A 27,248-nucleotide genomic window follows, 5' to 3' on the forward strand; every position below is an offset into this window, starting at 1 on the left:
GTTTAACCCTAGTGTAACAATCAACCACTAATGTAACGATCCATTAATCACTAACGTAACAAAACTTTATTAACCACCAACGTAACAAAATTTAACCACTAACGTAACAGCAGGAGAAAATGTTAAGAAATCTTAGACAATTGTTGTTTTGAATGATCAAAATCTAGGACTCAAGTCCAGTCACGTTTGTCTGTACGTCAACTCACTATGTTTAAACTGTTAAATAATGATGTTAAATGTAACTAAATTAAAGTGCCCATTCGGCTATCAATGTTGTAACGGTAAGACATAACCCACTATTTTCCGTATGAAATATATAGATACCTTATTGTGATGAAGCCGTTCCATTTCCATGCTTATCTGTCTGTTTGTCTAATAATACTCTTACTTTCAATGACGTGACACGGTGTTCACTTGTTGGTATACAAGCGTATGTCTTGACTATGATTTTCTGTCAATGTATGCATCAACAATACATTTTAGATTAAATTAAAAAGTCCAAAGTTTAAAAAAAATTTAAATAAACAGAAGGATGGACGGACAGTCAGACAGATAATCATAGACCCGAAAGAGGTTCAATATCAATACATTTGAGGAAATAAATCAAACTTTCATGTGGAAAGTAAAAATGTTATGTCCTACAGTTGATGACCGGACACACTAAGATAATTAAAACACGAAAAGCAGGCTAAATTGCATGTTCTATGTTCATAATATTTCTACTAATGTTGTTACGTTAGTGGTTATAATTTTACGTTAGTGGTTAATTTTGGTTACGTTAGTGGTTAAACAGTTGCTAGGTTAGTGGTTAAACTGTTGCTAGGTTAGTGGTTAATGAACTAGTTACATTAGTGGTTGATTGTTACGTTATAGTGGTTAATGTTACGTTAGTGGTTGATTGTTACGTCAGTGGGTAATACAGGACCTAGATGATTAAAGTGTGCACAATCAGTTGCATTTGTATTTTGTGTGTACTAATAAAAGTGGTAATGATAACACGTGCGATTCATCGCGATTGAAAAAAAAGGTGTGTGCAAACAGTAAAGTAGAATAATGTCTAATGGAGTTCATCACAAAATAAAAAGTTAATATAGATGATAACGAATGATTACGAAAACAAAAACCTCGAAAACAGCGACGAGAGACCCGAAACCCATGGTCTCTATTTTCGAGAGTTTTTGAAAACATAGACCTCAACACAACTTTCTCGATATTTAATTAGGCTATATAAGGTTTTCGACATTTCCCGAATACAAAGACTCCGTCAAAACGTATCAATACTATGTTTTATGGGTATGTTGAGCTCACAAATTACTCACAGTACATTTAATTTTTATATTCAATCCAATGAAGTTTTCTCGTGAAAAGTACCGATAATAGGACTTCTTACCGATGGCATTGCTAGTTGGTTCATTTCTTTTATTTTTTTTAATGGTGGTACATCTTCTAGATCTAGAAAAACTATAACGAAAGTCTATATACCCATTACGTAGAATTAGCGTTAAATAATGACGGAAGAAACAATTTTTAATTCATTCGGTGTTTGTTAGAAAACAAAGAGGCAGACAGAGTTGAATGAAACGCGCGTTTGTTTTTTAACGCGAATTTAAATGGCTTTTTCTCCTCTACAAATGACCTCATTGATTGTGTAAATATGAAATAGCTATATCAAGAGCGATACACCTTGCTATTCATTTGATTTCACAACGAATCAAAATATAGTCCAAACTCGTTACGGGCGTTCTTACAGTAAATATTTACTGGAAATAATATCGCATTAGTCGATGTCTTCAGCCGTTTTCATTCAGTATTCCATATAGGATGAAGTTTGCTGTTAGAAAAGCGACACTGATGCAGCAGCTGTTGATGACATGATAGCTGAAGCACGCATAAACCACGCATATTATTAGACTTGATTTACAACTTGTGGTTAATAACTTATTTTGTATTAACTTCAATAAAACATCTATGAGTATTTTCAAGCTTCTCTTACATTCGTTGCAATAAACTTTTCACTTCGTGCATGTAACACCTGGATTTTATTCTAAACCGGCTTCAGATTGAGATTGGTGCCACCCGGAAATGACATTATTGACACAATGTTTTCTTAGGTCCTTACATGTGTATGAACAGAATAGACATGAAAACGCACATTTTGGGGTGGGTTGGGGTGATAATCCAAAATGGCCGCCAAAATAGTCAAAAATGTTAACAAAAATACATTGTTGTCAGTAAGTATTGTCTTGAAACAGAATGAGACCATTGATATGATCACATACCCTCTGTGAACTAACATCACGCATATTTGTATAATGATACCATGCTTTAAATTTAGTATAGTGACAACCATTTAATCCAAATTAAATCGAAGTGGTTTGAAATGACACTTATGACACTAAATGTTATTGTAAATGACTTACGCGGTTCACATGATTTACGTCTGCTTCAAATTTGATGAGATACATACATGTACGCACGTGACCAAAAGCTGCAGCCATTATAAGAGGTGTATTCCCGTTCTGAAAAAAAATCATAGTACTTTATACAAAATATAATAGGTTGCTGATAGAAGATGCGATACTTGGAGTATGCCTAATGCACATACTACTTGTACAATGATAGTAAACCTTCGCACACGAGTCGCAGATAATTGACATAGGCCTAATGAGTATAGTTTTAGTCTTATACTTTTGACTCTATTTTGGTTTTGCTATTCGTGTACCAGGAATACGGTAGTATATAAAAATAATTTAATAAATAAAACAAATTAAAATTAAACCAATTACAAGAGATTAGAGAAAAGGTTTCTTCTATGTGTGAAAGCAATTATATTTAGCTAGCTTCTAATGCTGTATTTGCCTCAAAAAGATTGTCTTTCCTCTGGTGAAGGCGGGCACTACACAAGAGAAGCCTTTGATCAATGTTAGGACCAATCAAGGTGCTTTAAACACTCCTGGCTTAGTCATCACTCAGATGAATGTAGGACTAAAATTACGCCACTGTCGTTCGCGACAAACGTCGTATGCATAGTCTATTAAGACTGATGCAGGCCAAAAAAAGAAAAACAAATGCTGTATAAATGAAGTTATATTCATGGATAATGCTTCTATGTTAATATTTTAAATAATCATCGGCTATCGCAGGCGTAAACACCTACATCGGATGTAGACCTAGGTGTTTACACATGTGTTGGAAAATCAAATATTCTTCAAAATAATTAAGAAAACAAATGGTAAATATTTAATTTATGTTTTTACGCCAAACAATAAGAATTGTTCATCGTAATATGATTATCACCAACTTTGCATGATTAAACTTGCCTAGCTAGGTCTATTCTCTAGGCACAATCTATTCCATGATTTGTTTTAATACGAGCGGCGTATGTTGTGTGCGATACACGTGCGTTGCGTTACACTTCCCGTCAAAGCACGAAATCAAAACGAACAAGTACGTGAACGCAACCGAACCACGGTAATATGCAAATTACTATGTCATCCGTTAACATTTACGTGCTCCTTCGAAAGTTCCCTATTAATTATATTACACAAGAAAACAGAGAACATATAACTTCACTTAAAATTAAAAAAAAAGAAATTAAAACGCGTGACGCTGCGTTTCAAGATTCATGCGACTCCCTTCGATTTGATGATTGACGTAACGTAATTATAAAGTGCCAAATCCTGTACCATGATCCCTTAAGAAAGGGTTAAAGGTCAATATATGTCCCTGGACTTAATTAACATAATGAGTACACATATGAAACCAATCCTAAAATGTGTATTTTTAGAGTCTAACAAAAGATCCGTCATTCTTATGTGTCAACTCGTCCTGTACCTAGTATGCTTAAGAAAGCCATTAATTACCGCTAATTAACATTTTAATTAGCACAATCGAGTAAATCAATAGAACTTTCGGCAATACCTAACTGAGACAACGTAATTCTTCAGTGTTAAATTCTGTACCATGGCCCCTAAGAAAGGTCAGTTTCTGTTGCAATAAAACTTGATTATGCATAATTAGTAGCCTTAAAAAATGATAAAATATTTAAGTTCAGTGTCTAACAAAGATTTATCTTTCTTACATGGCAACTTCTGTCAACTTATTTTACTCAATAAAGCTGCTAATTAGCATATTAATTAGCATGACTATATGTTATAAACTTATGCTATAGACTTATTTACTGTAGCATTAACGCTCCATGTCGAGTCTTTGTTGTGCGCAATTGGCAAACTGTAAGTAAGGTTATTTAAAATAAAGAACCTTGTTTTGTTCAATAATCGTCTTAACTGACGCAACATTGTAAAGAGAAAAAACATTATTAAGATATCGGTAAATATTGTCATTAATTATACTGAGTGGAAAGCAGTTTTTACTTAAAATGGTTTTAACAGTTGAAATGTCATTGTTAAAGCTAGACCAGGAATTATTCAATTTGCAAACTCTGTCAATCAAAGTACGAACAAGCCCAATTTTGTAAGAAAAGGAAGTGAAACTGTAAAAATTAGTGAAGAGAACCATTATTGTTTAACATTATATCTAAAAATGGAAGACAATGGTCAATCTCATATTCAATTGTGAACTTTATGTTGGGGTGCTGATCGTCAATATAGTCAAAGAAAGTATTTGCATCATCTTTTGTATTGAATAAACAAAACATGTCATCAACATAACGACGGTAAAACATGACCGAAGCTTGTGAGAAGTTCTTTAACCATGTTTGTTCATGATGATCCATAAATAAATTGGCTAAAACAGGTGCAAGTGGGGATCCCATTGACACACCGTCTATTTGATCACAAATATCACCATTGAATATGAAATTGGTTTTTTCCGTAGCAAGTAAAAACAATTTGCGTAAATCGCTTTTGTTTAAGCTCATATTATAATTGACATCATTAGTGTTATAGTCAACATGTATTCCGTGGCGATATTGAAGATGAGATCCATGTCATGCTATATTGCCCCATTTATGATGACATCAGAACGGCATTATTCTCGGATCTAGATTTTAATCTAAACTTCAAAATAATATGTCACAAAATGACAAGTTTATATTTATTATTGGTGCAAATGATCCCGATATTATCAAGCCAGTTATGAAGTATGTATGTTCGGCGTTTGAAAGGCACTCGACTATTCAGGCCTCCACCTGATACTGAGCGACCTTTATGCAACATACATGTTCATTGAATGCTTTTATTATTGCTTTTTCTTTTATATCTATGTTTATTTTTGTAAATGTTGTTGCTTAACCATACCTTAATGTTAAGGTGAATGTTAATACATTTTTGAATTTGTACACTTAACCAGATATTATATTTCAAATGCATGCCTGTACCTGGGCTTTAACTTAAATAAAGATTATTAACCTTTGATGTTTTTTTTTTAAATAACTAGAGGGTTCGCTCGCTCCACCTCTAGGAAGTGTAGAGGATGGTTCTCGGAATGATAATGACTCGGGTAAAAAGGTTTTAGGAAGTTCTCCTTGTACGTTTTCTGTCGGTTACCATTATTGAAAATGCTTGACATTCGTAAAACTAAACCTACTCTGTTTCACAGTGTCTTAGATGATTAATAACATTTTAAAGTATAGTGTTTATTGTTTGGTAAGGCCTTTATATGGCGGAGGTGGGGAGGCGGAGTTCTGTTGAGCGAGGTGTTTATTCGAGGGATATGTTTAATTGTTTAGTTTTAATAATATGGTAACAATAATCAAATGAAATCCTCTAATTAGATATGAAAAGTGGTAAAAAGGAATAACAAATACTTAGTAAATTGGAGATAACAGTGCGATAAATTCTACTACAAATAGTATAATTGTGTTATTATAAATGTGGATGGACGTTTATTAGATAGTTTGGTTGGGTGGGCGGGGGATTATTATTCAAAGTGATGTTTAATTGGAGAGGCGTTTATTCAAATAAATACCATCCTAATACTTAATACATTATTTAATTTAAACATCTTTTGAAACTATAACTTCCGCGACAGAGTGGGCCGTTTCGGCCCAAGAAAGAAGACATTACGGCTTGCAACATGGGCAGACATCCCGGTCCTAACGGGACACAGATAGCCTACAGTTATTCCTGCCAGCTTACTCAATAAAACTCGGCTATCGGGATTTCACTCGATTTTAAACAAAATGTCTTATCATTAAATCTCCCTATGTAATTTTATAATACTATCCCCCACAATATATTCCGATGCTTTATGGCGTATATTTAATTTGATCTTTATTAATTTGCAGTATAATTTTTATTTTTTAACTACTGTACCTTCACGCGCGGTCCGGTCATAAAATAAACACAAAACTAAAAGGACTATATCCACTAAGGGCCACCATAGTTGAAACCAGGTTGTTGCAATGTGAACTCACCCGGAAATTAATTTGACCACGTAGAGTTGAAAATCTACCGTTGAAATCATAAATTTTGTTAAAAACTCTTTATAATATCTTCCTAAGATAGAAATATTGAACAATATCGTAATAGTGAAAACTAATGTTATCAAATTTACATTTCACGATACATCTGAGGTAGATCAGGTAGGTATCCAAGGCAGAGATTTGTACCGAAGGTTTTACATTGTGCTCGCCTATGTCAGAATTAACCATAATTTATATATAGGCCTAGATGTATTGTATATGCATGCATTTTTTTTGCTTGTATACTAATTTTTTTGTATAATACGGTACTTTTATACGTAGCATTTATATATTGCAAATTCGGTAAGAAATTGTGGTCCTTAATATGAAGGTGGCACTAGTTTTGCTGCCATTTATTTTGCTACAATTATCAAAGAACCTACAGATACAGTGCACTGATTGGGTAATAGAATACTGTAGTTTAATACGGTTAGAGTAATTTTGCGACGGTTGAAAACTTCAACCTTTAATATTTTTTGTTGGAGACATTGATATACGCACTGTCATAATTATGGAACTTTTAAAGTTGAAACAGCCCCAAATCATATATATTATGATAAAGTGCTGTTTGCGTTTGAACTGGCAGTTACGACTAAAATGTATCCAGGCTCCAAAATGTGTTCAGGTAACATACTTTGAGTGCTAAATTCTTAACTATTGGTTTACATTTTTTCAAATGGATACCTCGATCATATCTATTTAGTGTACCATTTTCATAAAATAGTGTTGCTCAGTAGGCTACATCACAATAAAAAACAAAAACAGAAAAATCACCATTAAAAAAAGACATTCCCTAACGTATCCATGTCTCTAAATGGTAAAAACTATTACGGAATCTATTTGTACGAGGGGTAAAGAACCGCTTCCTTGAACTTAAAAAACAGTGCATATGAGATGGGTTGGGTCTTGCAAAATCAGATGTGTTTTTCTTAGTAAGGTGATCTTAAATTAATCAAATTGAGATCTGCTAAATTCTAAATATACGTGAAGCATAATTAACAATACATTTGAGTTCCAACTTATCCTTACATGTGGTCCCGGTAAACCATGCAACAATGATAAAAGTGAGAATACTTTCAATGACCGATTTATAAAAAAAAGACGTAGGTCTAATGGGAGGTTTAACTTCAAAATATGCAAAAAGTAAAAACGTTGAGCATGGGCCTTTTAGATAGCCTTAGTAATAATACTTATTGTCGTGTCATTTAAGATATCTAGTGATTTATTTACAATGTCAATTCCAGAGTGGGTATTTTATATTGTAGGTGATTTACTTTGTGTTATAACATTTCGAGTGTTTCACCTGCTTTGATAGAAACTATACTGCAATGAGTTGAAAATGTAAACATATTAGTGTATTGGTAAACACATGATGTACTGCAAACCAAACTAGTGTATTTGTGCACAAAATAGTTGGTGACATTTGTAATTGAGACCGTTTTATTTGACACGAAAAAGCATGTGAACACCTAAAAAAGGTAAATAATCATATAATGTATAATGTAGTACATTTTGAATGTTGACATGACATGATAAACAATAAACATGTTTACATAGTTCAACTTCGATTTTTCTCGGGTTACTTGGATTTCGTTCTTAAAAACGGTGTATTGTTTATTTATTGTAATGCGCTGTGTTCTCTATAGGTCGATATTACATAGATTGGGTACGTAAATTTTTCTTAGTATTACAGGGTAACACAGTTACTTAAAAATATATTGTTTATTATAAAAAAATAGACCTTTGCAAAAACACTACTTAGTTTAATAATTAAAAAGATCATAATTAAAATATACATTTGAATTAGCTGTACGTGAGTGCAAATAAAACATCTAAATGAATATGTATTTACAAAAAGCTACAATTATGTTTTCGAGAATTGTTTTTTTTAGACCACACTAAGTGGTTGGTGTAACTTCACATTAATGAAATATTGAAACATTATATGTTATTTAGTCTCCTTAACATGGACTTTTGCCATATACGATGATTTAAATTAATTCTGAGTTTTAGTATTATAGTATTACAGTTGAACCTCCGTGAGCGGCCACCTCCCGAAAGAGGCCACCTTCCTTAACGGCCGTACTTCCAAAAGCCTGTTTGTTCTTCATCTAATCAGTGGGCCTCCTGTAAGCAGACATCTCACTCGAGCGGCTGCGGCAAATTTGTTTATAACACATTAGATTGTTTGTATGGTAAATTACCTCCCGTAAGCGGCCACCCAAAAAATTCGTATTGACTTTTGACATCAACAATGCCATGACTGCAGTAGCGTGCGCAAATGTTAGTTAGTATTTACCGATCGATCGACCAACCGAGACTAAAAATACAATTTTGATACTTATATTGTGCTTTTATTATTAGCTTTATTTTGAAGTGGTTTTAAAAATATTTCTGTGGAGAACATTCCTGTGTTTGTTTAGATGAGATGAGAAAACTACACAGATTTTGACCGACCAATTTGTCTGAAACTCATAAATAATACTAGACAACCTGATCATAAACAATAAAATGCAATTAACTGTGGAGAATATAGAGGCCCGTTGCGTTAAGAAAGCCGAAAAATATCGTGCATAGCCATAATACGTGATTTTGGCCCTCTATCGGCAGAATCTCACCTTATCGGCCACATTTCAATTACATAAAATAAGGAAATTAATTATTAGGAGTTGATACCTTAGTGGTTATAACATTCCAGGTCTATAGTCTACTTTAGTAAACCAACATGAAATAAACATACTCTATGACCCGAAAAAAATATGTTTATAGTGAGTGCTGAATTGTGTCTATTCTGTGTCATACGATATTAAGTGCTATTCTGTGTCATTTATTCAGTAGGGCCTAAATTTTACTCAGATGTGTTACTTTTCACTATGATGACACGATTACGAAATCAGTAACAGTTGACCACATAAGAATGACAATCGGTTCTTTTTAGTGGGCTGAATTATTAACATTAATTGACTTAAACGGTCACCAACTTTTAGTACTCAGTTTAATAAAACGAAGTCCCACTTTTACAGAGAATTTAACATGAAAACTTTTACAGATGCAACAATATCATTTCACTATAAATCTTTGATGTGTATATAAACAACACTGGATGTGTTTGCAATTGCCATTTCACGGCAATACGATTGAGTTTTATAGAAAACAAAGTTGTAGAGATTATAAGTTTCTGAAATATACTGTAGTGCTGCTGTGTTATCGGAGAAAGTTTATAATCTAATCGCAGTATGTATTCAATTATCTCAACACAAATACCAATTGAAATGCCATAGTTTCTGTGATTAGTTCTTTAGTTCTTTTAAATATGTCTACTATAATCTTTTCCATCTCTTCTGAAAATTGTTTTCAATACAATCAATTGCCTGTTGTAGATGCAAACAAGGAAAACGCTTATCCATCATTACTAACAAGTAAGTTATCAGAGATAGTTATTTCTTCAGGTTGATGTACTTACATTTCCATCACATAACCCTTACCTTCTATCGCGTAAAGTATTAAGAGTACACGCCTGTTCATGTGCGCCATATTATTGCTCATATATTCTTTACCAAAATAATTTTGCAAGCACGGTCATGTATTGATTCAACATTACTTTGTTTACCAATTGGGGTTGTATATTCATGTGAAGTAATAATATTAACAAGGTCAACACTCGGGAAACCAAATTTTCTGGAAAAAAGCAATGTATTTGATACTGCATGACATTTTTTTCTGTTATTAACCATATTAGGAAGTAAAAATAAAATTTCAATTATTGCTATATTTTAGGGTTAAAGGTCACCAAATACAGGCCAAAAATACAAAATAAAATCGTATTTTTAAAATAAAACCTTTAGAATAATTTAGATTCACGGTGATTCTAGAAAAAATAACAGCGAATTTATCAAAACTGTTGTTTTTGCTCTTTTAAATTGAAATTTCATGGTTTCTCCCAGTTTCCATGGTTACAAGACACTATTAAAATTTACCAAACATAACATTATTAGTGGATTTATATAATTTAAGATGTCTTCTTCCTAAACAATTTTAAAAAGTTTGGATTGCCAAATTTACCATTTTTGGACTTTTGGCACACTTTGTGTGTAATTTTTAAAATTTTTTAAATCGGTAATCGTGACCCTTTATAACTTGTTGTTGTATATGATGTGCCAGCGTGCGCGATATTGGTACATGCTACGTTCTAGGTGTTGGTGTAGTAAACAGCCCAATAAAAGTGACATTGGGTAGACTTGTAAATGGTAGTTGCGAATGAATTGCCGTTTCTTACAAAGGGAGCATACCGCCTTTCGTAACTACGCATTTTAGTCCCTGGATGTGTATAACATGGCCCCGGATGTCGACGCGTAAGTTGAGCCAACACTGTCGTGGACAGACGTAATGGCGCCGTAGTTGGCTGCCAATGACACGATGGGACCCTTAGGGGAGAAGAATGTTGTTGAAAAGGTGTAACATCTTAGTCCACAGCGCCTTTGATCACTTGTTGCTGGAATTGGCGCTTTATATATATATTATTATTATTATTTTAAATATTATAGAGTTACGGTATAAATGTTTCGTACAAATAGACACCGCCAGACAAGTGCTTCCTATCACTAGTAAGTCACTTTCATTCAGATTTTGGTTCCTGTAACTTTGATACAGCATAGATATCGACACGTGAATCGCAATGAAAATGAGACGTTTTACTATTGGTTACTAGAAATTATTTTGATAAAATAAATTATTAAATATAATAATAAATATTAGTAGGGCTAATAATATTTTTCCTCAGAAATTATGGGGACGGCGCTTCTGCACACGTGCCGGGTTATGAATGAGAATCAATAAGACATTTATCGAAAATGCAGACCGTCTTAAAATTAATTATTTGACATGTTTCGAGAAATATATTCTCACCATCAGAACTGTAATCAAAGCCTAGAGTACTTGTATACCTACTACACAGTTGCGTTTAAATGAGTCAATAATTAGCATGAGAATATATTTCTCGAAACATGTCACGTAATTTAAGACGGTCTGCATTTTCATTACATGCCTTATGATATTATTGATTCTCACTCGTAATTGTCGTGGTATTATATGTTTATGTAATTAATACACAATGAAAGAGCTTATTTTAGTATCCTATAGTAATACATTTTTATATATAATTTAAAGGGAAGATTGAATTTAAAATCAGTTACAAAAGCCGACGATACGAGAGAATGACATGTTTTAAAAAAACACCCACTTGTTATTTTTTAAAAACATTGGCTGAACAAAAATTGCATATTAATTGTTGTTGTACGGTAGGCCTACAATGAAACGTGTATTGTATGTACCCAGTTTCATACAAATTCGTACATTTAATAATTCGAACAGCCTAGATCGTGAACATAATTCGTACGCTTTTGTTGTAGCGTACATACACAATACACGACGTACGCGTCGGTAAACTTCGCCGGGGAGGTAACTATACGGATTTTGGTCCCTGGATGGAACATGTGTATTACGCGTACGCGTACTATGAACTTTAGTGTACTGATTGGAATAATTAATCAGTATAATAATGCTTGCCTTCTAATCAATGTTGGTTACATTGAAAACCTCATCCAAAGGATGCGATGTAAATCCACTCAACAATTTGTTGAATAGCAAGAGGAGACATGGGTCTGCTAATTGTTTGTATTTTTTTAAACAATATTTTGATGACGAAGTAACAGTTACTGTATAGTAAGAGTGACAATAGTTATAATAATTATTGTTTCAGATTTGTAATAATTACGTCAAGTATAGCCTCTTCTCTAGTAACTATGTCAACCACTTGACTTGACTATTGGGCATGGACATGTGCCCTGGTATACGCACGGTTAAATCGCCAACGCAATCATTAAACAACTATATTCTACAAATGTCAGGAATAGACAATGTATTCGCTTAGTATATAAATTATACCAATTTCTTTATGTAACTGCTGTTTTCAGTATGCTGCTATTTACGTACATGATACAGCAACATCTTCCCCGTGATTATGTTTACGATAATATGTAAAAATAATGTTAAACATCAGAGATGTTACCTATATCGGGTTGCCAGTTATATAGTAAAAAGAAATACTGTAATACTAGAATATAAAAAGTACATAATGAAAAAAAGAAAACCTGGATAACCCCTTCATTAATGTCTGAACTATACTAACTTTAGATAAATTGAGCTCATCAGTCATACGTTGTAGTGATTTTGGATTTGACACAAGATTATTTGGCAAATCGAAACTGAATACATTCCGATTATCAGGAATCTTAAATAAACAATGTGAGGAAGACGTAAACTTACTGTGAGTTTTTTGCATTTAAATTATTATAGTATGAGGCTAATTAGACCTGTTTCAGATAACAGTTTAGCGGATTTTGTTTCTCAGGCTCACTCTGCAAACGCAAAATTTTCTTTTAATTAAAAGCTCACATAAACGGGCAATGAAATCGTTAATAAAAACATAATCTTATACAGTATATTTATATTAGTTATTTATTTATTTTTTCTCGCTTTACTTGGTTTCGTCAATAGGCCTATTCGTTAATATTATTTAAAACATACTAAAAAAGGGTTACTATCGATGGTTTCGCTATATAGCTTAATGTCTGTTTCTATCAAAACTCTCAGATCAACCGGCGGACGCTTTAAATAATGTTGCTGATGACTTCTGACGTGAATGTGTCGTAAATTGGAAGATTTATAAACTGTTACCAATTGTGTAAAATATGGTGGTTCTTTATTTTTTTATTTACCTTTTTCACAATATTATATTATTATCAGGAGAATTATTCTAAACATAGGCCTACTGACACATTTGTTTCACAATTCCAAATTGATCAGTAAAAATAAGAAATGCGTTATTATTATGTATATGTATAATTTCAAGATTGTATTGACTTCTGCATTACGAGGCAGTTTGTGTTATTTGTTATGATTGTAGGAGAGTAAAACGTTACAAACTGTACAAAGTACAGATCATATTTTTGTTGCCTTTCTTTATCGATCAATTAATACATCAATAATTAATTAGGCCTAAAACGTCTTGTCTCCACCCGTTACCGGTTTATTTGTTTTATGTACAAAACAACAAGCATTTTAAATCTGTTACATTCGTTGCAATCTGCATTGTAAATGTTGTCGTTAAAACATTAGTAGCCCTACAAACAATATTGTTTGAATTATTGAAAAAGGTTTAGTTCGAAAATTAAATCGAAATGGTACCATGATGATTGAGGTAAATCATAGCAAATAGAGAATACAAATTGCTGGTACATACCATAAAATTGCCAACGCAACAATAAACCTAAGTAAAAGCTTTGCATTAAAAACACATAATCATGATTTCTATCGTATCTGGACGCCAGACATGAGTTGATATTAATTTAATAAGTATGACCTATTCATGTTCTGTAACTATATTAAATAATTTTAAATTGTTTAAAGAAAACATTAATCATGAAGTGTAATCAGTGCTACTAAGCGCCTTTGATGTTTACATTGGTTAGTTAATTACTGCAACCATCACATACTTATCAATATAAGTATAATGCGAGTTTCTTTTTGGTAAATTAAAATCAATTGTCATAAACAAGTTGCTATGATACTGGTATGTATTTCTTGTATCTAATTTATCAAAAAAATATTATTTTAATTATAAATGTTTAACATTAAATTATTGGACAGTTTGTGATATGATATGTGTAATGTACTTTCTAATTTATAATTTTTTTTTAATGGTTTAAATTAAATTAGACTTTTCTTTATTCATTAGGCATAATGTGTATGTAAACGTACGAGTTCCAGAAACGGATAAAACAACGAATTTAATTAGCTAGGGTTATTAATACAAGTATGAAATCAAACATAACAACGGACAATGATTAATAGTTTCCCGAAGAATTGTTGAATTAAACTAAAGATTGAACTCAATCATCACCGTGATGAGTTCGGGATCTACCAAATACATCAAAATGTTCGCCATATTGCCGAATATCTTGGCCTACGTTTTCTGTTTCAGGTTCGGCTATTTCTTCCGCCTTTTTTAGTGTGGGTGGCATTTTACTTCTGTGCAATATCGTTAACAAACTGCTATAAGTGTATACTAAACACAGCTTCAACTAAGCTTCACAATCTTAATACACGCTAAACCGTAGAGAGCTAGCAATGCACGATAAACCTTTTAATCAACATTGGTAATGACCGTGCCTAATTTTAGACAGAACTCAGGCAAAAGCTAAGTCGCTTCTTTAAAAAAAAAGAAGTTGTTCTATAAGACAATACCACAGTACGCGTGTGAAGTGGAACTAATTCTTCTTAAAAATACTAGTTTAAAAATATCATAATTAAACTCAACCTTTTAAATATCTGATAATTAGAGCTGTGCGCGCGCAAATTAACAATATAAATGAATATTTATTTACTAAAGCTAACATTATGTTTTCTATTCGAGAAACGTTGTTGTCATGGGAACACACTAAGTGGTTGGTGTAACTTCACACTAACGATATATTGAAACATTATATTAATTAGTCTCCTTTACATAGACCAGTTTAGTATTGATGTTACTGAGGTGTAGTAGTATGCCACATGCAGTGTGGATTGTTGAACATTTTAATTTATTGATGATAAAAAGTATATTATTATTGTAATCGAATTAGTCATGACATACGATGAATTTAAATCAGTTTTTGCATCATGTTATGAGGTATAGTAGTATTATATTATTATTGTAACCGAATTAACATTTTTAAAGTTTTATAGAATACAGATACTGGTTCGTAATGTCCGACACTCCACACTAAACATGACCATGCATTTAATACTAAACATTGTATTACATTGACATGTCAGAATGTTATAATGTACTTGGTATCGAAACTATACTAAATGACCAAAAGGTGACATACACTTTTGTCAAATCATATCCTGTTTTGTATCGTTGGATAGATTTGAACTATGAAATTATTTTAAAAGTAAAATTATTTGTACATTATAAACGATGTAGTCAATCTTTGTTTGTCATTGAAAGTAATGGTAAATGTATTATTTGTATAGTGTCCCATATCGTTTATGAACGTGTTATAATGTTGATTCTGTTCTGGTTCGCTATGTGTAAAAGTGAAGATCAAAATATTAAAATGTTAGATTTAATCGTGATCTTTGAAATTGTAATCATTAATATTGTCTCAATGTTAATATTTAAAGTAATCTTTTCTTTATTTTTTATGTCATTTGACCCAAGCCTAAATAATATGAAAGTAATCTTTAGAAAATAAATAGTACATATCTATAATCCGAATATGGATATTGGTATAATGAATAATTAAATGACTTTCTTTCTGGGCTTCCGATTTAAGTGAAGTAGACATCATTTTATTATTACCTACAGTAGTAACGTTCTACCGCTAATTGTATTGAAGATAATCATGTTACTACTAATCACCAACCATAACATCGTTGATAGAGAACCAGATGTAAACAACAGACGCATCAGAGGCGATTGGATCCGACGACGAGGAACCCAAACCATCAACAGAGACGAAGGCGCCCACCAGTCACGTGAATGAACCTGTCATATCTTCTGAAGGATCCTTCTGAGAAGGACAGCGAAACTGCCAAGCAGGTTAGTTTCACTAATTGGGTTTTTTTTCGAAAAGAATTAATAATTCACATGCCGTATTGTTACATAAAATACAGAATGTACATAATCTTCGGGAATCCATAGTAATTATTTCATTAACATGCATAGGGTCTAGGCTAACACAAAATCTGAAAAGAGGCCTAGAAATCAATATAGGGGAAGTGGAATGCTACCGGCAGTCAACATAGCCATATATTCTATTTAATCCCTACTGACCACTCTAAGCTTTTTTGCATAGACTACACCCCACTTCAAGTCGTTTTCTAATACTTATACCGGTACGTGTAATTTTCACATGATATCCAGCTCGCTAGACCGAATTGACCAAACTCGCTTCACTTCCCATAAAAAATCATGTCTACTTTCTGTTGTACCATGATACTATAATACATTTCAAACATTCTTGTTTTAAAAATGTCGATATCTTCTCGCCTCTGTTTATCATTACTGGCTCAAAATAATCCACGTCAACATTGGCAAATGGTGGTGTATCGCATGTTTTGAGTTAGTTTTATCTTTATATGTATATTTAATAAGCGTTTTCTCTGTTTATCCAGTAAGGTTCATTCAGCTTTGTTGGCATGATACTTCTACCACTGTGACCATAATTCAAATGAGTATCTTGAATAACGAAATCAGCAATAGTTGGTCCCAAAGAAATGAAAAATAGTTGCTTTTTAATAGGCTGGAATTGCTTTTACAGCCACAAAAACTGTCAGTACTAGGCTTGATGGTGAAATAATGCAACTTATGCGACAACGTGATTGCACGCATAAAAAGGCTAAACGAAATAGAGTGGAACACCTACAAAACGTTACGGAATAACGTGACTGATAAAATCCGGACCAAAAAAAGTGAATATTTTAAATCAACCATCGAAAATAACAAATGTGATTCGTCAATGCTATGGAAGAAACTAAAAGAGGTCCTTCCAAGCAATAAAAAATCAGCCCCAAATTGTATTATTTCCAATAATGGAATTACTATCAACAATCCTGACGACATTGCTGATATATTGAATGAACATTTCTCCACAATCGGTGAACGTGTGGCGAATGCAACAACCAGTAGTATATTTGAATCAAACCAAAACGTCTCTGAGTCAAATTCACTCGAACAATGTATATTACCAGACATCACAGAAGAATTTGTTCAAAGTCAAATATTAGTAATGTCTGCTGGTAAAGCAACAGGTACAGACGACGTCAGTGTAAAAATGCTTAAACTAGCTTACCCACACGTGACAAAGTCATTAACCCATGTCCTAAACCTATCAATACGATGCGGACATTACATTACAGAGTGGAAAAAGGCCTCTGTTACACCTATTCACAAAGGAGGAGACAAAAGTAACACTAATAATTATAGGTAAATTTCCATCCTACCCAATGTTTCAAAAATTATAGAAATGTGGGTACATTCGGCCGTCTATTCGTACCTTGATGTGAACAAGCTGATCCCATCTTGTCAATCAGGGTTTATACCGTTTCATTCAACTGAAACAACGCTACATGACTTAACCAACGAGTGTTTACATGTCATGGAACAGGGTAAAATGACTGGTACTGTTTTCATAGACCTGAGCAAGGCATTTGACTAAGTTAATCATGAAATTCTGTTAAAAAAAACTCAAATGTATTTGCATGTCACCATCCGTAATGGAATGGTTTAAATCATATTCAAGTGATCGCAGTCAAAATGTAAACATTGGTGGCACATAATCGAAGACGCGACCACTAAACATTGGTGTGCCACAGGGTTCGATTTTGGGGCCACTGCTTTTTATCATTTACACAAGTGATTTACAAAATTGTATTCCTAAAAACTGTAAGTTGTTCATGTACGCTGACGATTTAACCTTGACATGTAGTTTACCAACCATAGACAAAATTGAAACAAATTTAAATATTGTATTAGCAACAAACTCACTATAAATGCAAACAAAACTAAATCAATGCTCATCGGATCGAAAAAGAAAACATCTACTAACGACCTTAATCTAAAAATTGCAAACAATTCAGTTGAAAGGGTAAAATCCTTTAAATGCGTAGGTGTCATATTTGACAAACGTTAAGTTGGTCACCGCATGTTGAGTACGTGAACAAAACTGTTTCTTCTAAACTAGGCATGCTAAATCAGATTCGCGACTGTTTCCCACAAAGTTGCATGAACACACTATTTACTAGTCTAGTAAGGCCGTCATTAGACAATTGTTGTACAGTATGGGGTGGGTGGCAGGTATGCATCCCATAATAAAACACTTAATAAGTGTTTAAAACGAGCTGCAAGGCTTATTTTAAAATGTCCATATCTGACTCCTTCAGTAAACATGTTCTCAGACCTAGACTGGCTTTCATTTTCGGACAGAGTTTCATTTAAAGGCTGACTCCCAAATATATGACTGATATATTTACACCCTCATCACAGTCACGCGTAACGAGGCAGTCCACATTGTTGAAGTTAAAGATTCCTTTTGCGAGAAAAGAATGTTTCTCCACAAGTTTTAGTGTTGTTTAGTGCAACCCTGTGGAATAGCGTCGAAGAGGAGTTAGAAACCATCACATCCCTAGGGTTATTTAAACCAGAACTTCATAGAAAGTATATTCAGCAAAATGCTATTATGTAAATGGTTTTTAACTCAATGCAGGGCCCCAATGGAAATCAGTTTTTAACTGTTTGGGCTTACCCAGGGTAAACAAAGTAATAATAATAATAATAATAATAATAATAATAATAATAATAATAATAATAATAATAATAATAATATAAAACTTCAGTGTCATCCCAAAAACATCTACCCTTGCGCGTGTACTTTTCGCGGACAATAATTTGGACGGTTAGCTTAGCAAATATCTCTTGATTAAAAGTTTAAATTTGCGTTACAGTGTGCTGCATCGACGGTCTAAAATAACCGTTGAACAAAGGTCATGGAGCTAGATCATTACGTACTTTTCAACACGCCCGTTAATTCATAGAACAAAAGAGTCTAACACTATTATTGGGTCCTGAATTGTAGGTCCAACTTGTGAAGTTGTGTGTGTGGTACACCATGTCTTTTCACAAGAAAATATAAAGCTGTGTGATTGAGAATGTGTCGATTTTTCGGAAGCCTAACTAGTGTTCATTCACAGTGTAAACATTTAAACAATATTGTAGGTCCAGCTTGTACAGTAGAATATCATCTCACTGTATAAACAACAACGATTTATAACAATGTCTTCACCTGTAAAATATAATAGGTCACACCTTTTTTTAAATGGAATTTCAAATAGAAATGGTTAGTTTAGTCAGTGTGCACTCTATACATCAAGCCTAATGCAGGTCAAATTAGCAATTGGGTCATATGTACATCCCTACACACAATATGTACATCCCTAATACGTTGTCAAAATATGGTTCTCGGTAAAGTTATCATTTAATACTGTTTAGATTGGTGTTTTTTTCACAGAAATCAAATATCGTTTAATTTGCATCAGCTTAATATTATCATCACTTGACCAAAATCATCAAGTCATCAATATTATCTTGGAACTGTCATTAAGCTTATAACAAGTTTCACCAGTGAGTAGCAATTAGTTACAACACACGGCATTGTTTGCAAACTCGTAAGTAATACAACCCAAAAACTGTCATGATATAATTAGGGAAAAGGGAACAAAATGGCTTCTTTCCATAATAATAATAATATCAATTAAAGGTTCTGTAAGTTCACAAGCAACCTGCTTAATACATTATTAGTCACAGTTGCATTTGTTGCATTTCAAACGTTTATTCTATTTATCCTCTGTTTGTCATTACTATTTTAGTGGTTGGAGACTTACATACTAATTAGTTAGTATTTATCATCCTTCTCATTCCAAAATGCGATGTATATCCACAGACAAAATTGTTGAATATAGCGATAGAATAATGAATGCAAACGTCTTTAACAACTTAAGAACCAATTAATTAAGATTATCATGATATATACCTGATTTGTTTAGAATATAGTAATTATTAAGTGGATGTGTAGGGTCATTCATATTGTTTCAACTTAGTAACAGTTTATGTATCATCACTACGCACAATAGGCGAGTGAATAGATAGTTACAGGTTGTTTTATATTTGAAATTACTTTAAGTATAGCCTCTTTTCTACTCATGTCAACCACTTGACTTAGCCCGTGGGCTTGACAAAGTGTCTTGTATCTGCGTAATTAAAATTCGCCTAATATGAGACAACCACAAAGCTGCTGTACATGCAAAAAAAAACTACCGTGGCCTACATACTTCAAATAATTATGCCAGGCATAGAGCAAGAAAGTCGATTAGGATAAACATGGAACAAATTCTATCATGTAACTGGCGTGATAGGCAGAGGCAAGGGGACATATATAAATTATGCTTAATTCTGAAATACGCGAGCACAATGAAAACAACTGTTCTATCGCAGATGTACCGCGAAAAGTAGATTTGATAACATCGTCTTCACTATTACGATATTGTTCCATATTTCTCTCTTAGGGAGATATTATTATAAACAAAACTTCTGATTTCATCTCTAGATTTTCAACCGTCCACGGTATAGAAGTGATTTCCGGGTTGATGATGTAATTACTTTGCGACTTCCTAGTTTTTGCTCCCCTCCAACGTTTGCCGTTGGCGGCGACATACATTTTGCTTTATGCATGGGCCACGCGTAAAGTTTAAGCAAAATGAAATTATACTGCAAAAAATAACGATCAAATCAATTATATTAAAAAATCATCGAAGTATATTGCGGTGGAATTTGTAAAATCAATAAATAAAATTATTATCAGAAATCGAGTAAAAATTACATTAGTACGAAAGCCTAATCTTGCCACATCATGAATGTAAATGAAATTTCCACATAGCAAAAATAAATAAATAAAAACAACAAATAATTGGCCTAATAGCTACTATCGAGGCATAAGAGACAAGCTCTTATTTTGAATTTAACAAATGGGCAATATGAAATTCGAAATTTGATGGGCCACTGGGGCTTTAGGCGTTCCATACGTGGCGGCCGAAATGAATTTTTTAATCAGGTAAAACCCCGACATAGCCGAATGGTAGCCGAGTTGCTGTAATGTTTTGCATGTGTATCGCTGTTTAGACCCGGGATGCTTTTGACCATGGTGAAAGCTGTTTATTTAAACGTCTTTTATAATAAACGCCCGTCTTCCATAAACCATCTTTGGAATATTCAACCTCCACTCTCTAATAAACGCTCCGCCACATATATTTATACACGAAATATTGTATTATAACACAAACACAATTGTATTTGTTTGAAAAGGTCGTCACAAGGGGGATATACAGCCATTTTACAACATTAATTGTAACAATATGATGAATATGGTTAGGGAACTAGAGAAGAAGTTAGTTTGATTAAGTTTATATTATGTTTGAAACTATCGGCTATACGCGTATACAAAAAACGCACTACGTATAATTCGCCAATGTTGAGGGCGCAAGTTAACTTATAGTTACTGAATGGTTTATTTGTGTTTCTATGTCTTTACAGATTGAATAAATACACAGAAAGAAAATACACAACAACTAAACAAAACGGATAAGCACTAACAGTGAAATATTATAATAAATGCATAATGGGATACATTTTGTATTTCATCCTACACAGAAATGCGAATTTGCGTGTTTAATATAATTTGAACCACGTTTATAAACATTACTGGATTATTAAATCTAATCATTAACCTGTTTCACAGTAATATTTGCATTTACAATAATTATTGCCAATGTATTTTTAATGAAATGTAATCCAAATAGAACATCCACAAGAGTATAAACACCTACGGCCTACCTTAGTCTGAACATTCACACGAGATCTTGCCATAAGCAGAATGTTAACAATATCTGTACAACCTTGTCCTGCAGCACAATGCAACGGCACACTTCCATTCTGAAATAAAAAAAACACGTTTAGGTATTACTATCAACTCAAATTTGTTTCTAATTTGAATTTAAATTCTACCGTATTTAACTAGTTTAACTATTATTTAGTTAATCGTTCTCTGACAGATAAAAGCCAACACTGTTGTTGGTGCTTAGTTTATAATGTAATGTTCAATTATTTGTAAGAATATAATATGTAATATATAACATATAATATATTATTATTATTATTATACATTATGGGTTTTATAAACAGGAGTGTTTACAAGTTACTACATTTTCTCAAATATAAATTTGGCTTTTAAACATGTACGGTATTTAATTGTTGTATTTGTTTTCCAGTCGACGCTGAGTTGGGTTGAATGAACAACCAACAGTGAATATGATCGAGCCGAACCACCAATTGTTTTAACAATTAGTATTAAAGTATGATTTTTCAACTTAGTTTAGCGCTTTCTCTCTCGAGCATTGCTGGAGAGTTGGAACACCAAGACTACGTAAAAAATAAATTGGATTTTGATTGGTTGGTTTATGCTTGGACTGAAGACAAAACATTAAATTGAATTTTTTTGTTATTATAATTTATATAGTTTTAATTATACAATAAGTGAAAACGTCGTCGCTTTGTGAGAATTCGTGCGTACTATTTTATTATCAAATTATGATGACGTAATTTGTGAAACTTTTGTTATCGTTAAAGTTGTAAACGCAGTGTTGACACATATTTCACTCCTATTCATGTCAATCGTTAAAATGTCAGTAATCTAAAATACGTCGACATAAAGACCAGTTACCCCTTTTCATACCAAATCGTTGAATCTGCATAACTCAAAGCAACTCAACATCGACTGGAAAACAGGCCGTACTCTCGATGAAAAAATAGGTTTTATACTGTTTAATCGAAGAGGGAAACATTCACTTAAGACGTGTAAAGATATCAGGCATTCGTCATTTATTCAGTATATAGGCTACACTGGTAATTGACAAAATAAAAGTAAGTGCAAAGTACAATAATTTCGACAAAAAAAGTATTTTCGTACATTGTACAGTGCACCTTCAGTTTCTTAACAGAACATCTTAACAGATCCATCTAAGATAGTGCACTGTTTTACGCCGATGATGCAAAATGTTAAGATTATTGGAAGCCCTTAATGATGTATATCAGTAAGCTTTTCGAAAAAGGAATACATTAAATTGCAAGTACCAACACAAAGCTTTACTTGAATTTCATCAAATCCACAACACATAGTAGTGTCTGTAGTCGGCTTATTAACATTGACTGATAGATGTGTATAACGCAAAAGCGAAAGCTGACGTTTTTAAAAACATGTTTATAACACAAATATGAAAAAAAAGTATTCCCGAAAGTCTGAACCAGATGCCATCCCCGTTAATGTACCAAAACACTCGCACCAAGTAAAAATGTATCAGAAATCGCTGTGTACAGGATGTCTCCCAAATGAATGGCTAAAATGATAATGTTTCCCCTCTTTTGTAAGAAGGGCGAATTTAGAAAACTATAGATCTGTCCCATTGAATCCTTGTAAAATACTTGAACGTATCATCATATTATTAATTTTGACAAACATAATATCTTGATAAATGTTCAAAATGGTGTTTACACTTTGATATCCAACAGCAGCATTACTTTATGATCTTGCTAACATTCTAAATTGGAAATGACAAATAAACTTTATCATTAAACTTTAGGCCATTGGTTTAGTCCCTCATATTTCATCATTGGATTGTTTCTTACTAAGTATGGAACGCGGAGAGTGCCACTTTCGGCGACTTTTTAATGCGCCGCAATAGCATTTAGCAGCGACTTTGTTATTGAGCGGCAGCTACACCATCCGGCGACTTGTGCATACGGCATAGGCCTACAAATATTTGTGGTTATGTAGCCACCCAACCGCTTAAACAATTAATGTTTCAATTGTTTAACTGTCCGGATGAATTGATCAAACATCGTTTGAGTCCAATTCAAAATAAATAAAAATACTAAATAAAATAATGGCACATCAACTAGGTCTCTAGTATAAATAGCCATGTCATAGGCTATATTTAAAATAATATAGTACTATTAATTTATATTAGGCCTAGGCTAGTAGGCCTAATCAAATTTCTCTATTGGCTCGTCTCTCTATCGGGTTGTCTTTGGTTAGCCTATTTCCTGTTCATAGTCTAGATACTTTTAATATCAACTAACACTCAAAGCGCTCTGATCTTTACGAAATAGCGCTATATAAATGTCGCATTATATATTGGCCATTTTTCGAGTACAGTAGGCTTATGCTAGAGAGTAGGTCCTCTTAGAAAAATAAAAAACCTTATAATTATATTCTATTTCAAATTGACATAAAGATGTCCTAAGTTAATTTCTTCTAGAATTTCAATGCAATGTTTTGTTCATTTTGAAGATGCTTTCGTAAAGGATGCATACACAAGACTGGAACGAAAGAAATAAATTACCAATAAAACACTGCAAGAAAAGAGGTATTGGAGGTTATTCAATCGAAACAAAGTCACCACATGAAAGAAAATTGTAACCGAATGTTAAAGTCGCCAAGTCACCGCTATAAAAAGTTGCAGTCGAATGGCAAAGTCGCAGAGTCACCGCATGAAAAAGTAGCCTCTGAATTCTGAAGTCTCCTAGCCGCATAAAAAAAGTCGCCGCTAATTAATACCAAAGTATCTGAAATGTTAAGGTTGCCGAAAAAATAGCAGTCTCCGGCGTTTCATACATTCCAGTCTCTTTTCCAAGCTTCAATTCCGTCAGAAATGCGATCCAAAAATATGAGTTTTGTAAGTGATTGAATAATATCTTGTTGTAAATCTGTGACTGCAATTGGTAAACAAATGTTTGGTCAACCATTAGCCTTTTGTGATTTTTTGGATTTTAGCACCGCGACCTATGACTGCAGTTGATACAAATTCTTGCTCATTGTTTTATTTTGGCATATAGGCCTATATTATCCTATTAGGCTTAGAAGAATAGGAGTTAGGCCATATTATATTATATAGGCTAGGTACTTTGTTAACGTCTGTGTTTTGTATGGTAAATATACATAATATCTATTTAAATTATATTGATGGAGTAGAGAACGAACGTTTACCTCGACAATAAGCAATTCAAATTGGAATATTTTAAATGTGAACCAAAAATGCATCAAATGTGCCATAAAAAGGATAGTAATCGATAATACAATGCAAAACACACATTTGGTTTTGATTAAATTTAATTCAATAGTTTGGACTCATTTTATGACAAGTTTCTCTTTCGGATGTAATTTCCAGTGTTCGAATTGTATTCGATTAATAAATCAACGTGTCTGTATTATTTGTTCATGTAGTCGACATGTATACTGTTGTTCACATAGCCTTGCCTACACTTATTTATTTACGCCGACACTTCACTACAGTACATTAGAACCTCTCCTTTAGAACACCCCTATTCAGGGAACGAGAACTCTGACTGCCAAAAGAAACAACACCATAAAAGTAAACAAACAATGACTAAATAATTATATTCATTACTATTAAAAAAAAAACTTTGGTACTTTCTCTGGTTCGAAATTTGTTATTGGCTAATCGTAGTTTAGTCTAAATTTTCAATTCTTCTAAATGTATTCAGTTAGTCCAGATCAATTATTAAGGAGACAATTGCGGGTTTAAGGGGACAATAACCAACAATTTTCGAAAGGTGAGGTTCCAAAGGTGACCTCTTAATAGGTGTTCTTTGAATTCTAAAACCATTTGGGCGCGACCTAGATGGTACGCGAGCGAATTGAGCGTACCAATGCATCTAATATTATTAAATATCGTCAACAAAATGATAATGTTACTAATAGACAAGGGCTGGCCAATATAAACATATACATAACCACCAAGTATAATTGTTATTATTGTTACTCACTCTACCCAAAGACAATTCCTAAACTAATCGGATAGAACAAACGACAAGAATTGCACCAAACGTTGCCACTTTTAAGAATAAATTGAACACCATTAACAATTAATTTCGTAAAAGCATACTGTTCTATTAATTGATCTTTTTTTTATTGTTTGCTCTTTTTGGAAGTCAACAATACTGATACAGATACATGGTAACTTGTATTATCACATTGTTTTGACGTCTATAGTCTTCTGTGGTACACAATACGTATTTGCATATTTTCCACCTGTGGCTTGGTTTAAATAGACGAGGTATTTGTAAAGGGAGGAGTTCTGGGAAGGAGGTTGTGCACAACGAATGAATAAAGTGAACGGTACCCAGTAAGATGTGTTTTATATTGATTTTAGAAATCTGATTTTGAAATACATTATGGTGTTTGTTATTACAGTAACAGTTGACGCTGTATACTTACTAGTGATGAGAGGTGGTATTGTTGGTTTGGCCATGATTGTTTTTGCCGAATGGATTAATTAGTTTCGTGGGGACTCGACGTCGTTGGATATATATGTATTCAGAACTGATTGAGATTGTATTCAGAACTGTTGGTGCTTGGATTCAGAACTGTTGGTACTGGGATTCAGAATTGTGGGTTGTTGAATTCAGAAAAGGTTGGTTTTTGAGGCGGGTATTTTCGTGTGCTGGTTTGAACATTTACGGAATTAACCAACGGCTGTGATTGTTGGATTGGAAACGGCAGTAGTTGGTTGTATATCTTTTGTTAATAAAATATTTCTATTTATTTATTTCATTTTTATAATTGGATAGTTCTAAATATAACTAGAATTTAATTCGTCACTTTGACGAATTATAGGTGATCATTTTTATAATTTTATTGACATTAATATTTTTTAAACATGCACGTATGTTAAAATACAATCAGAAAATGTTGATGTATGCCATCCTATTATACGGTTATACTATAGTGCTGTGCCTATTATATGCCATATACATTATGTACAGTATATACTGTATATCTATATACAGTGTAGCATTGGTGAAATTACGGACACACATCATGTTCTAATTTTTCGGCACTGATGACATTATCAAAATAAACTTGTGGATAACAATATCGAAAGATAATGAATTGAGCAATAAAATATAACAATTGGAAGAAAATTTGGCACGTAGAAGGGCGGTGCGCGCTCTTTAAAAATTGTATAACTTTGACGAAAGAGATGAAAAAACTACTTTTTAACTTCAACTGGCCATATGATAACGTCACAACATCCGATAGGCTTAATTTTTATAATAATTCATATCTACATTTCACCAGCTCTCATAATA

Source organism: Antedon bifida, chromosome 5, assembly GCF_963402885.1.
Source record: "Antedon bifida chromosome 5, ecAntBifi1.1, whole genome shotgun sequence".
Classification (NCBI taxonomy): Eukaryota; Metazoa; Echinodermata; class Crinoidea; order Comatulida; family Antedonidae; genus Antedon; species Antedon bifida.